The 12,723-nt window shown below is 45.2% G+C and overlaps 1 protein-coding gene across 3 annotated transcripts in view; it reads left to right on the top strand.

The window, feature by feature from the left end:
* The window catches only part of ADCY1 (adenylate cyclase 1), a 238,948-nt gene that overhangs the window by 28,440 nt on the left and 197,785 nt on the right, over window positions 1-12,723 (top strand). The gene's annotated exons all lie outside the window — the stretch shown is intronic.

Here is a 12,723-nt window from a genome sequence, read left to right as displayed (position 1 = left end):
GCTCTGGGCTGAGACTGAGGGGCTCAGAGGGCAGAAGGGGGATTAGAGCTAGGGCAGGGGCACAGGAGGTGGGGTCAGAGGTGCAGACTCTAGGTGGCCCTTACCTCAAGCAGCTCCCAGAAACAGCGACATATCCCCCCTCTGGCTCCTACGCGGAGGTGCAGCCATGCGGTTCTGCATACTGCCCTGTCTGCAGGTGCCACCCCTGCACCTCCCATTGGCCAGGAACCCCGGCCAGTGAGAGCTGCGTGGGTGGCGCTTGGGGCGGGGGCAGCGTGCTGAGCCCTCTGGCTGTCCCTAAGTGTAGGAGCCAGAGGGGGGACATGTCGCTGCTTCTGGGAGAAGCACAGAACCACAGCACATGGGGAGCGGGGCAAGCCCCAGACCCTGCTCCCCGGCGAGAGCTCAAGGGCCAGATTAAAGTGTCTGAAGGGCCCGTTGTGACCCCTGGGCCGTAGTTTGCCCACCCCTGGACTAGATGATCACAATGGCCCCTTCTAGCCTTGCAATTTATGATCTTTCCCAAAATAATGTAATGTTAGGTAGGTGCTTCATTTAATTATGTAAGCCGGAGCAAACAGATGAACTCACAGCTGTGAGTTCATTATACATTCCTTCAATAAGAATTGAGTCCCATGAGCTGATCATGAAAACTCTTACTACCAGGCATGGGGCGGATCCTCAGCTGGTGTAAATTGTCACAGCTCTATTGATGTCAGTTTACACAAGCTGACGATCTTCCCCATAGTACTAATTACAATGGAGTAAGTCCATTGAGCACTGCACCTGGTAGTAGGCACGTACAGGATCAGGCCATAATACATTTACCATCACCGAACTAGTACTCTGAAGAATTTAGGAAGAAAATAACATTATTAATTGTGTCTCCCCCCCAGTCATACACTCAAACAAGGGATATACAGTATACTCCCACATAGCACGGGGACATGGATTTTATTTGGAGAATCAGGAGTTTGGAAAATTGAGGGGGAAGGAGTCATCTAGCCTCCTCACAGTCATGACTGGGGGCGGGGGAGGGCTCTGCTCTGCTTTGTCAGCTTTCCCTGCACCTGGTGCTTGCAGGGCTTGGGCATCACTGTCCTGCAGCAGAGCAGAGAGCCATTTGCAACTGCGCTGTCATGGCCCTACTCACTCAATCCCATGACAGCTGGGCTGCACCGGGCTCCCTGCGCTGCCGCAGGAGCCATTCAAAAAGCAGCGTGGCCTCCCCAGCAGCTCATCCTCATTGCTGTTCTCCTTGCAGTCCTGGCTGGGAGTCTCTGCTCTATTATCCAAACCTCCTCATTATCTGAATCCCTTCTTTGTCTCATAGCATAAGATGCCTGTTACAGAGGGCACGTATCTCATGCATTGGGACAAGAAAGGAATTCGGGTGAAGCAGAGGGTTAGATAATTGGAAAATGGGAGTATACTATATTACAGATGAAGAATACAGCTTGATTGTGTGTGGCATCAGTCTGAGGAGAGAGCAACACAGACAGAATCACACAGATAAGTGATTTCTGCCTTGCTAGGAGGGATTGTGTCCAAGGTAGCATGTGTTTATTAGTGCACAGGTTAGGATTTTTATTTTCTAATTGTGCTGATGAGCACAATAATATAGCATCAAGGCTGGGGATTTTCAGGCGCTTAGCAATTATTGAAGGCAGAGCATGTGAGATGCATATGTTGTGTTCTCATGCTAAGAAGTTTAATGAGCCTGCGGCAGCTGGAGACCAGTGCTAGCTCGGTAGGTACAGGAAAGCAGCTCCTTCACAAAGCAACCAATCGACAAATGTTCCTAGGAAATACGCTCATTTTGAAAGTGATTTTATTGGTGTTGGGTTGTTGTGGCCATGTCAGTCCCAAGATATTAGAGAGACCAGCTAGGTGAAGTAATATGTTTCATTGGAGCAGCTTCTGTTGGTGAGAAAGAAAAGCTTACACAGAGCTTGTCTTCAGGTCACTGATGTTATTGGTGTTAGGCCACTGCTTGAGAAAGCTTCCGCTTTTCAAGCTCTTGTGATATATGAGAGGTGACATGCCTGCAGTTGATCTTAATAGAAAGATGGTCTCCAGGACCATCTCACATGTAAATGTGTGTGGAACCTCCCCTGTCCTCCTAATATCCTTTTATTCAAACTACAGAAGTTACTTTTCCTTGAGAGCAACATTAGCAGGCAAACAGATGAACCCTGAACCAAATAAACCAATCAATCAAAACAAAAATTCTCTACTCCAAGTAGTCTTTTTAATCCCCAAAACGGAAAACCACCACAGTCTCTTTCAAGGTCCATGGGGGACTTTGGTTTTGCTGTCTATTTTCTGTGGAAGGCATGAGATAATAGGGTGATGGGTGGCTGTATAAAACCCTAAGATAGATAAGAAAGTATTTGATGTTTTTTTCATTGTCTTTAGTGTGATAAATAATCTGTCTTTTTAGGGGAAGAGGAAAAAAAGTTAATCTTGGTATCTCCTTTTGATCTTTCTTTCATCTCTCCTTCCCATGTGCTCTGTGTCTCTCAGCTTGACACAAAGAGGGAAGCCATTAACATATGTCTATCTGACTCTCCAAGGCTCACCAGTTAGTGTTCTATGGGCTAACAATGATTCATAGACTACAGTTTGAGAACCTCTGGTCTGCTGGAGAGACCATAGGGCTGGAAGCTGAGATCTTAATTCTGATCCTGGTTCTACCTTGACTTTCTGTTTAATCTTTGGGCAGGTCATTTTGAAGGTGAACTGCAGAAGATGATGAGTCATTTTGGCTTCTTGCATTGTATAAAGATGGGCTAGAATGTGGTGTTGTGTTCCCTCCTGCTTGCTTTTATGTTATAAATATCCCATTTTAACTGGAGGAATAACAACAACAAACAGAGATCACTGCAGTTTGGTCTGGGATGTGTGACAATGAAAAGTGGGAATTAGGCAGAGGATCAAATCATATTTTCAGTCTTTTATTCTATCCCTTTCCCTCTCCAGCTTGTCTGTAAATTAGCTCAGTTAAGCACTGGTCCTGTATTGGGATCTTTGTGCCAGTGTGGAGTCTCACTGAGTTCAATGATGTATAAGCAAAGACATTTACTTGGTGCTTACCTTTTGTTTTGTTTTCTCTCTTAGATTTCTTTGAACCGTTGCCTAATCTGTTTTTATATTCCTCCATTTCTGATTTATAGAAAAAATGCCTATCCAGTGCTCTGAGTGTATAGACAATCTGTATACAAATACAATGAAGATGTGCCTTCCTGAACATGCACAATATGTGCACAGACATCTGATATTTTCTGGGATAAGTTAGGCATGCACCAATATAGGCACAGGTTTGAGCATGCCTAAATCTGAAAGTTTAGCCTGCTGTTTCTAATGTGGTCCCAAGAGTCTCATTTTAAGCTCTAGAACAGGGGTCTCAAACTCAATTTACCTTAGTGCCAGTGACAGTCCTCAAATCCTCCCAGTGGGCCAATAATGACAGGTTTCAGAGTAGCAGCCGTGTTAGTCTGTATCTGCAAAAAGAACAGGAGGACTTGGGGCACCTTAGAGACTAACAATGAAAGCGTATGCTCAAATACATTTGTTAGTCTTTAAGGTGCCACAAGTACTCCTGTTCTTTTTGCAGGCCAATAATGTCACTCATGCCACCCCGGCTGACTCCGCCCGGCGACTAGTGATGCTGACTTTGCCCGGCGACTAGTGATAGTATCTCTGTCCCTCTCCCCTAGCCAATGGGAGCTGCAGGCGGGGGTGGGGGTGCGGCGCCTGCAGCTGACAGAGCCCACAGCATGGCTGCATGGGTCTCTCCGGCCCAGTCCCCTTCCCTCTCCCCCCGCCTCCAAGCCCTTGGCTGGCAGCCATGAGGGCCAGATGAAAGAACTTTTTAAAAAGTTTCCGCGGGCCGCATTGGGGAGGTTCTCGGGCTGCAGATGGCCCACGGGCCGTGACTTGCAGCCCCCTGATCAAGAATAACGTTTTAGGCCCTGTGTGCTCCACTCGTGCTTTACCACTAGGGCTGCTTAAAATAACTTACCTTAGCTGCAGTATCTACAACAGAACTAACGTGTTACCTAACAGAGATTTTGGCCCCTATGCCACAGTGCAGCAACTCTGTAAGTAGGCATAGTGTTACCTATTAGCATGGTTTGCACCTTGTTAACTGCTGCCATGGGTTGCTGTACTAATGTAATCAACGCTGCCCACGATCAGTCCTTGTCCTGCCTGCTTCCTACAAAATGTGTCCTGTTAATTTGTATATACCCAGTGATGAGCTGCCAAAATCTTAACAACGGGTTCCCTTCTCACCCCACGAGGGGGTCGTTGCCCATCCCTGCCCCCCGGGACTCCTGCCCCATGCAATCCCCCCGTGTTCCTTGACGCCCCCCCAGTCCCCAGGACCCCTGCCCTGTCCCCTGACTGCCCCCAGAACCAGTAGGAGGGTCTCGTGGGCCACCATAGGTGCCCACCCCACCCCTAAGAGCCAGAGGCACCTGCCAGGGGGAGAGGTGGGGAGTTCTGGAGGTGCTTCCCTGGGGCAGCTCCCAGGAAGCATCCGGCAGGTCCCTCTGACTCTTAGGGGCAGGGGAGTGTAGCTAGGGGGGAGCAGGGGGAGTGGCCGCTCCCCCACTGATCACATCAAAAGTGGCGCCTTAGGCGCCGACTCCCTGGGTGCTCCAGCCCTGGAGCACCCACAGGGAAAATTTGGTGGGTGCAGAGCACCCACCAGCAGCTCCCTGCGCCGCTCCGCGCCCAGCCCCAGCTCACCTCAGCTCCTCCTCCTGAATGCACCGCCCTGCTCTGCTTCTCCGCCCCCTCCCACGGCTTCCCGCGAATCAGCTGTTCGGCGGGAAACTGGGGAGGGCAGAGAAGCAGGCTGCGGCTTCCCGCTCAGGCCGAGGTTAGCGGAGGTGAGCTGGAGCGGGGAGCGGTTCCCCTGCACCCCCCCCACCGGGTTACCTGCTGCGGCGCGAGCAGCTCTCCTCGTGCCCCCCCGCCCCAGCTCACCTCCGCCTCCCTGGGCCTGAGCGGGAAGCTGCGGCCTGCTTCTCTGCCTGCCCCAGCTTTCCACGCAAACAGCTGATTCGCGGGAAGCCTGGGCGGGGTAGAGAAGCAGAGCGGGGCGGCTCGTTCAGGGGAAGAGGTGGAGGTGGAGCAGAGGTGAGCTGGGGCCGGGGGTGGGGCGGGGAGCTGCCGGTGGGTGCTCTGCACCCACCAAATTTTCCCCTTGGGTGCTCCAGGGCTGGAGCACCCATGGAGTCAGTGCCTAAGATGCCACTCTTGGCTGGTTAAATTTGGAAGCCCTTTTAGAACCGGTTGTCCCTCGTGGAACAACCGGTTCTAAAAGTACTTCTAAATTTAACAACCGGTTCTAGCGAACTGGTGCGAACCGGCTCCAGCTCACCACTGTATATACCTCAGCTGTTTATAACCCCAGAACATTATGCTTTTGTAGACTGCAATGGGAATGCTATGGTGACTTCCATTTAGCTCAGGCACTGGATAATTTGAGACCTCATTTAATCAAAATGTTAGGAACTAAGGAAAATAAAAAGCAGGGACCAAACAATTTGTATTAAAGTTAACATACTGTGACACAGAGACCCCTTGGCAAAGGGTCCCCGGTTCTTTGCAACCAGTTTTCATATCAGACCTGACAAACTCGCTACACCAAACACGTTTTACAGGATATTTATCCCAAAAGAATAACATATAAAGTATCCATCGAAAGCTCAAAACTTGTCAGGACTCCTAATCATTGTGAGATGTACGTATGGATGATATTGAAGGAATAATGTATTTATAGTGAATGTATGCTTCATAGATTTTTGAGTAGAAATCAGTCACTAGGGGTCTCAGTGATGATCCATTCAAGCAAGACGGAGTTATCACCCTTAGTCAGATGGCAAGGTAATACAAGGTTCTATGGTCTACCTGTGCCATATCCCCAAACAGTCAATAGAAAACCACCAGAGACAATGACAAACAATTGAAACCACTTAAAGGTAGAAAAGAAACTCTACAACAAGGCAGGGGTTTGCTCTCCTATCAATAGAAATAAAAATATAATAGGGTATAGGGAAAGGCACTCTGGATTCACTCCCTGAGGAAAAGCCTTGGTGGAATAGGGGGTTGCTTTCATGAACATTTGGATCTGGTTCTTGTGAAACCAGCCAGCTCTGCAACGGACTGAACTTCGGGAGGAAACCTACTTTATGAGATAGGAAAGGTAACTATTGATAAGTGTAGACCCAGGTTCGTCTTTTATGATTTTGTTTTGTGTTGTAACAGTTTCCATCACTTTCTAGGTAGATCTTTATTCTTTCTTTAATAAGCTGTGTGCTTATGGGAGTGGTGGTGTAAGCCAAGATACAACTGCTAAATTGGGTTACCTTGGACCGTTGGGTGTAGGGGATTCATAGAAATTCCATGAGTAACCAGTGTCTGGGGCTGGATACCACAGGGGAACAATGCAAAGAGATTTCGAGATTAGGTGGCAACTATTTTTAACCTGCAAGGCGAAGGAAAGACTGGCATAGACCGGAGAAGAGTGCTTGAGTGGCTGAAGGGCTGGAAGTGTCAGGAAGCTGACACCCTGCTACCACGAGACAGACTCCCTCTTTCTAGAGCAGGGAGTAGCAAGGTGAGTCACAGTCTTGGGTACCCTGAGAACAGTCACTCACACCTTTTACCCTGTGATATTATTTCCATGGCTTTCCGTAGGTATTAACCAATGATCACATTGTCCATAGAGAGTTAATGAGTTTAAAAGAAAAGAGCCCATGGAAGACCAGTGATGGTAAAAAGGGAATGCAGCAAAGCACTGTGGGCCAGATGGGGAGTGGCCCCGGTGGTGATGAGCAGGGATGGAACACCCAAGGAGGCCCCATGTATGTGTACTCTACTCAATGGCCACTTGTAATTGCAGTCTCTGCAGGGGAGTACAGGGACTGTGGCCTCAGTGGACCTCCTGGAGAGCACTTTGTCCCAGAAGGACCACAGAGGAAGCGAGGCTATCTTCATGAATGGTGAATCCTGTCAGGTCTGCCTGCATGCTGGTCAGAATCCCTGCCAGTGCTTCTTGTGGGTTGGTAAATCTTCACGCTACCCCCATCATTGTAGGGTAGCGGCTGTTGTTTGTTTTGTGGTACTGCCTAGGAGCTCTGCTCCTGCACCAGAACTCCCCTGTGCTAGGTGCTGGCCAAGCACAACGAAAAGTCCGTGTCTGTCCCAGAGAGTAGGATGTGACTTGTGACCTTTGGACACTGGTGCCTTATACTGATCATGTCAATAACAAGTAATATCCACCCTGGTGGTGTAAGGAAAAGGATGAAATGCCTATTTCAATCCAATGGATTTAAGAAGGGTCTTTATTTCAGTGAGAGGAATAGACCAGATTTGTCACCTATGTTCTTAACCTTCTTAGTCTCCTAAAAATATATCAATTACCAGTCTCTATGCTGCTCTGTTCCTTAATTTCTTCTCTCTGATCTTTTACTATTGCAGTGTGCCCTCAGTCACCTAATCATTCCTAATTCCAAGATCGTCTGTGGAACACTTCCTGACATAAGGAACACCGTATTGCATGTTCGGGTGGGTGTTTAGGACCCATCCATCGACCTCTGCTAGAGAAGGATTAACGCTCTTCCAAGCTAGAGGGACAACAACACGTGCCTGTCATGAGGGCAAGGTAGAGGGCTGGGATTAATTAATTCATACACTATCCTATCCCGTCCCCCCCCCCCCCCCCTTCCTGGAATACTCTTGTAAAAGGGATGTGCTGAGGGAAGCTGAATCTCTAGTGAGATTCACAAAGGAAAAGCCTCCAGGAAAAGGGCTGAAGATGAGAGAAGAACTGGAGTGTTTTACTCTTCGCCTTGGAGCTTAGCTGAACTGAGCCACACTATACATATTTACGTTGGACTATGGCTGAGGGAAGCCCTATTGTATTTATTTACTCTTAAAGAGGCAGGCTATCTGACGTTTTTGTGCCCAGATATTATCCTTTACGTTGCTATTATCTTCAAGATTCTGATAATCTGTTATTAGGTCAAGAGCAGGGTGTGTCAGCTTGTCAGAAAAGCCTCTTTATTACTCTGTGCACTGTCACTCTGTCACTTCAGGCTCTGCTTTATGGGCCTCACCACTCCATTCCCACTGCCTGTGGCATGTTCCCTCCACTGAAGCTCTCACTGATAAATCTCTCACTTCCCTTGATACCCTTTGCTGTTGCTAATTGGCCTGGGAGATCCCTATACTTTTTCTCTAGGGCCCTTATTCTGCTGCAGAATGAGAGACTCACAGTGAAGTTATTTCAGGTACTTGTATTGGCTCTGAATACACTCCTCTAGGAACCAGCGTGTTGTGTTGTACAAGGATAACATCAAATTCCAAGTTAATGTACATATCACGTTACCCACTTAGACACAATCATAAGTAAGTAGCTAAATCTGAAGACAGATAATAACAACCTACGGTGTCAAAAACGTTGTCAGTGAAGCCACCCCATCCACATTATCAATAACAATTGTAAATAAAAAACAATAGTGGGTGAAAGTAATAATTAAAGTAACAAGCATGCATAAAATGTGCACAGAATTTTCCTCTTTCTATCCCAGTTTTGTTTAAGATGGTTCCTGACTACACAAACTCTCCACACAAATATTTTAGCATGACACATCCAGAGAACAATAAACACAGACTCCAGACATACATCAAGGCACTAAATAGTCTGTGTTCCAATCTTGCACCTTCCAGAAATATGTTCCAGATATTTGTGCTCCTCCCACTTTCCTCCATCCCCCGCAGAAGGTACCGGTCCATATAACCCAAATCACAAAGGGTGACGGAATGGTTCAAGAACTGGGGACTGGAAGTAGGGAGTTTTCACATCCAGATCACTGCTTCAGTTTAATCTCAAGTCCGTAGTGGTCACATCCTTACCATTTGACAACTATTCAGTCTGTTAAATAAAATGAATTGGGGGGCTCTGTCCATGCTAGTGGACGTGTGTTGACCTCACAATGTAGTACCACTGCTGCCAGACTCGGCAGAGTGTCTAGCAAGTAAAATGAACTACCTTCTCACTACGGGAGGCCGTTCCTCCAGGGCACAGTGAGGTAGTTGGCGGAGCCAAAATCATCCATGTTCTGTGGCTAATAGACAGGTCAGTTAACTCCCAAAGCACTAAAAGGTTTGACTGTTGACTTTGTGCCTTGCATTCTGTTCAAATTTCACAATAACTAATCCAAAGGGTCAACAGCTAAACAAATCCAATATAACTATAAAAACCAAACTATAGAGCAATTCTGCTCTCAGCTGCATTGGAATAAATCCATTTGCTCCAATGGCAGTAGTGAGGGCAGAATTTAAGACCAGAATGTACTTGGTTGTCACCAGCTAACTTGATAAATGTAATCTGGACTTTATGAATATCTAGCAGTGGATTTTATTTTATAACTACATGACAAATACATTGGCAATAGTTATACCTACACAGTAACTATTTAGAGCACTGCTTCATCAAAATTGTGCAACTAATGCATGTTACTTCTGTTATTAGATTGGTAAACACATTGCTCATTGTGCTTTAGATTTTATGATTTACTTTGTGATCAAACAAATTTTAGAAAGTATTAAAGCCTTATAGTACACGTGCAGGTTCCTTCCATTGTATAATCTAATCCGAATAGTGTATATGTGATCTACAGTTGTGTGTGTGTAGATAGAGAGACTGTGTGCGTGTGTGTGTGTGTTCCCATATGCTGCAGGGATGGAGGAGAGCTAAATAATCACACAATGGGTAAAGCTTATCAAGGGCCACCTGGAACTGAGTGGTATCAGAGTGTTAGCATGGCTTTCTCACTTGCATAGCCACGACCTGGAAGCTCAGCTCTGTGTCATGGGAGGGAACAGCCTGGTCAGAGAAACATGGCAAATTGGTGTACACTGTAACAGGAGAGATCTGGGTCATAATGTACATGTACACCTTTGTGTGTTTTGAATTTATAATAGTATTTGTGATTTTTTTTAGTTATTCTGACTTGGAATTAGGAATATTTTTCTTACTTCTAAAATGGTATATTCCAGTAAGTTAAATTTAGGCTGCTTTAACTGGGGATTCTAGTCAGATGATCGGTCAAATATAATTGCTGCCTTCTGACCTACATTCATGAAGCTGTAATGTTAAAAAATAGGTGATGTAGTACTCAGGAGTTTTAGCTGAAAAGGAATATTTCCTGTAATTGAGACAGATCTGTCAGCCCAATTTGCATTTTGAATAATTCCGAGTAATCAATTATCAAATAATCCACAGAGGAATTTTAAGTTCTGTCAAAAACGCTTAGATCATTACAAATTGAAAGGAGACAGCCCAGGATATAGGTCAACTAGGGATTGTCTACCATGCTATTTTGGATCTCTGACACAGTAATGGGGCTAATTGACCCTTTCTGGTCTCTCTGGATTCTAGGTCTTGGGCTCTAGATCAAATCTTGTGATTCTTCAGTTCTTGGAGCAGGTGTGCTACCCCGTGTGTACCAAGTGCTTATCCCCCTCCAGGTCTAACTGGGTTTTGGGCCTCGGCCTTTCTTCCCTTTGGGAACTTGTGATTAGTGATAATGACCAAACAGCCTTCTTAAAACAATTTATTTTTATTTTGCAATTGGAACAAAGTATCTGAGAGCAGAGGAATCTAAAACAGCAAACAGCCTATTTAATCTCATCTCATGTTATGCTTCACTAGAAGCTAAGTTAGATAGATAGGCTTTCTTCTTAAGTTACAGGAACAGGACAGACCCTATTTACATTCTCTCTTAGCAGCCCACATCCTTCTGTAACTGCCCCCACACCAGTTATCACTCACAGCATGCTCTGATGTTCTCCTCCTTCTGAGTGTTGGTGATAGTCTGAGGGTCCTCAGTCAGACTGTTCAAACTGTTTTTGTTTTGTGTTTTTCCTCCTCCAGTCAGCAGAAGCATCCATTAGGGCCTATCCAGGAGAATGACCCATGATGGCTGCTCCATTGTTTGAGCAGTTAGACCCATTCACTCTCCAGGAGTTGTAGTCACTGACCTGATACCCTGGAGGTGAGGGTGTGGAAACAGTCTCATCCCATCTTAGAAGTCAAGCACCTTTATGAAATCGACAGATATTTATGATCATATTTAATCACAATAATAATGAAATATTTCTGCACAGACTGTCATTTCTGTCAGACTGTGCGGAAAACTATGGACTTGTTTGTTTGTTGTGGGACTGTAGGATGTGCAAAGCTGGGTTTTCCAGTAACTTACCTTAACATCTGTTTTAAGTCTCTCTATATATCAGCAGAACAATCAGGAGAGGTTACAGTAACTTATGTCAGGTTTCAGAGTAGCAGCCATGTTAGTCTGTATTCGCAAAAAGAAAAGGAGGACTTGTGGCACCTTAGAGACTAGTGAGCTGTAGCTGTAGCTCACGAAAGCTCATGCTCAAATAAATTGGTTAGTCTCTAAGGTGCCACAAGTACTCCTTTTCTTTTAGTAACTTATGTGTCATTTTTTTCCCTCTCACCGTCTTTGTCGGTGTGCCACTTCGATGTTATAACACTGAGGCTGTGCTTCTCCCATGTGTGGAGGGCCAGCACAGAAAGGTCTTTGCACCACTCCCATTTAAACCGACAAGAGGCCTATTCAAGTCCCATTTAAAACTACAAAATAGATCTTAAGTGGGTCAGGAATGATCCATAAGTCTTGGCTTGGCTTTTTGCACAGATTTGGCTGAGTTCCACTCTAAAATCAATAAAGAGGGTTAATAAAAGTCTATTTATACCTAAGGTTGACAGAATTTAATTTTTATGTTTTATAATTGTAATGGATAATATCAACGTTTAAAAATAAACCTTTATTTTTATTTGTGTTGGTTTACATTTTTCACAGCTGTGGGGAATTATGTGGGGGGAACAGACAGTCATAATTTAATGACAGTAGACTTTAAGATTGAAAAAGTTACACTTTATAACCATTAAAACACAGATTGTCAACCTCACATCAAAATATATAAAGCAAATATCATTACAGCATATTCTAACAAGTTTTCAAGGAGCACTGTTTCCCTGTATGTAAATTTTGGTGATTATTGATGGAAATATTGTATTGTTGGTTTGTGTGTGTACAGTGAAATCATACTTTACCAATATTTACTTACAAAAATCTAATCAGTCCAAGGCTATTTATACCAAATCTTTTTGTAAATGAAATTGAATTGATTTTTGGGGGGTAAATTAACAAGAGAGGGCAGATATTTTGCATTCTGTTGATGGGAATCTAATCTAAATGATAAAAGCTACAAAAGCACAGCATGCTTACATGTCACTAACTGTCAATGGCTGTTGAAAATATATTGATTTGGAGCTTCATCCCCCACCTGTGTTTAGTGAAAAATCATTGAAATTTTGGTACCTTAGGTTGACTGTTGCAATCTGTAATTCCCTGAAATTACTGCACACGAGGTGGCTATCTGACTCTCTTTCAGTAGGCAGGTTTCAGAGTAGCAGCCGTGTTAGTCTGTATTCGCGAAAAGAAAAGGAGTACTTGTGGCACCTTAGAAACTAACGTTGGCTGCTTTGTTCTCTGGTCACATGGATAGCTGGTAGCTAACAAGTGAACTGGGACTGATTTAGCAGCAGAGCTAGCTGGCTCATTTTACAGATGGCTGCTACCACTAACATTTCCACTCTGTACGGTGCATAAGTTG

Source organism: Caretta caretta, chromosome 2, assembly GCF_965140235.1.
Source record: "Caretta caretta isolate rCarCar2 chromosome 2, rCarCar1.hap1, whole genome shotgun sequence".
NCBI lineage: Eukaryota > Metazoa > Chordata > Testudines > Cheloniidae > Caretta > Caretta caretta.
The sequence above is the reverse complement of the archived record's forward strand: the minus strand, read 5'-3'. Positions and strand labels throughout refer to the sequence as shown.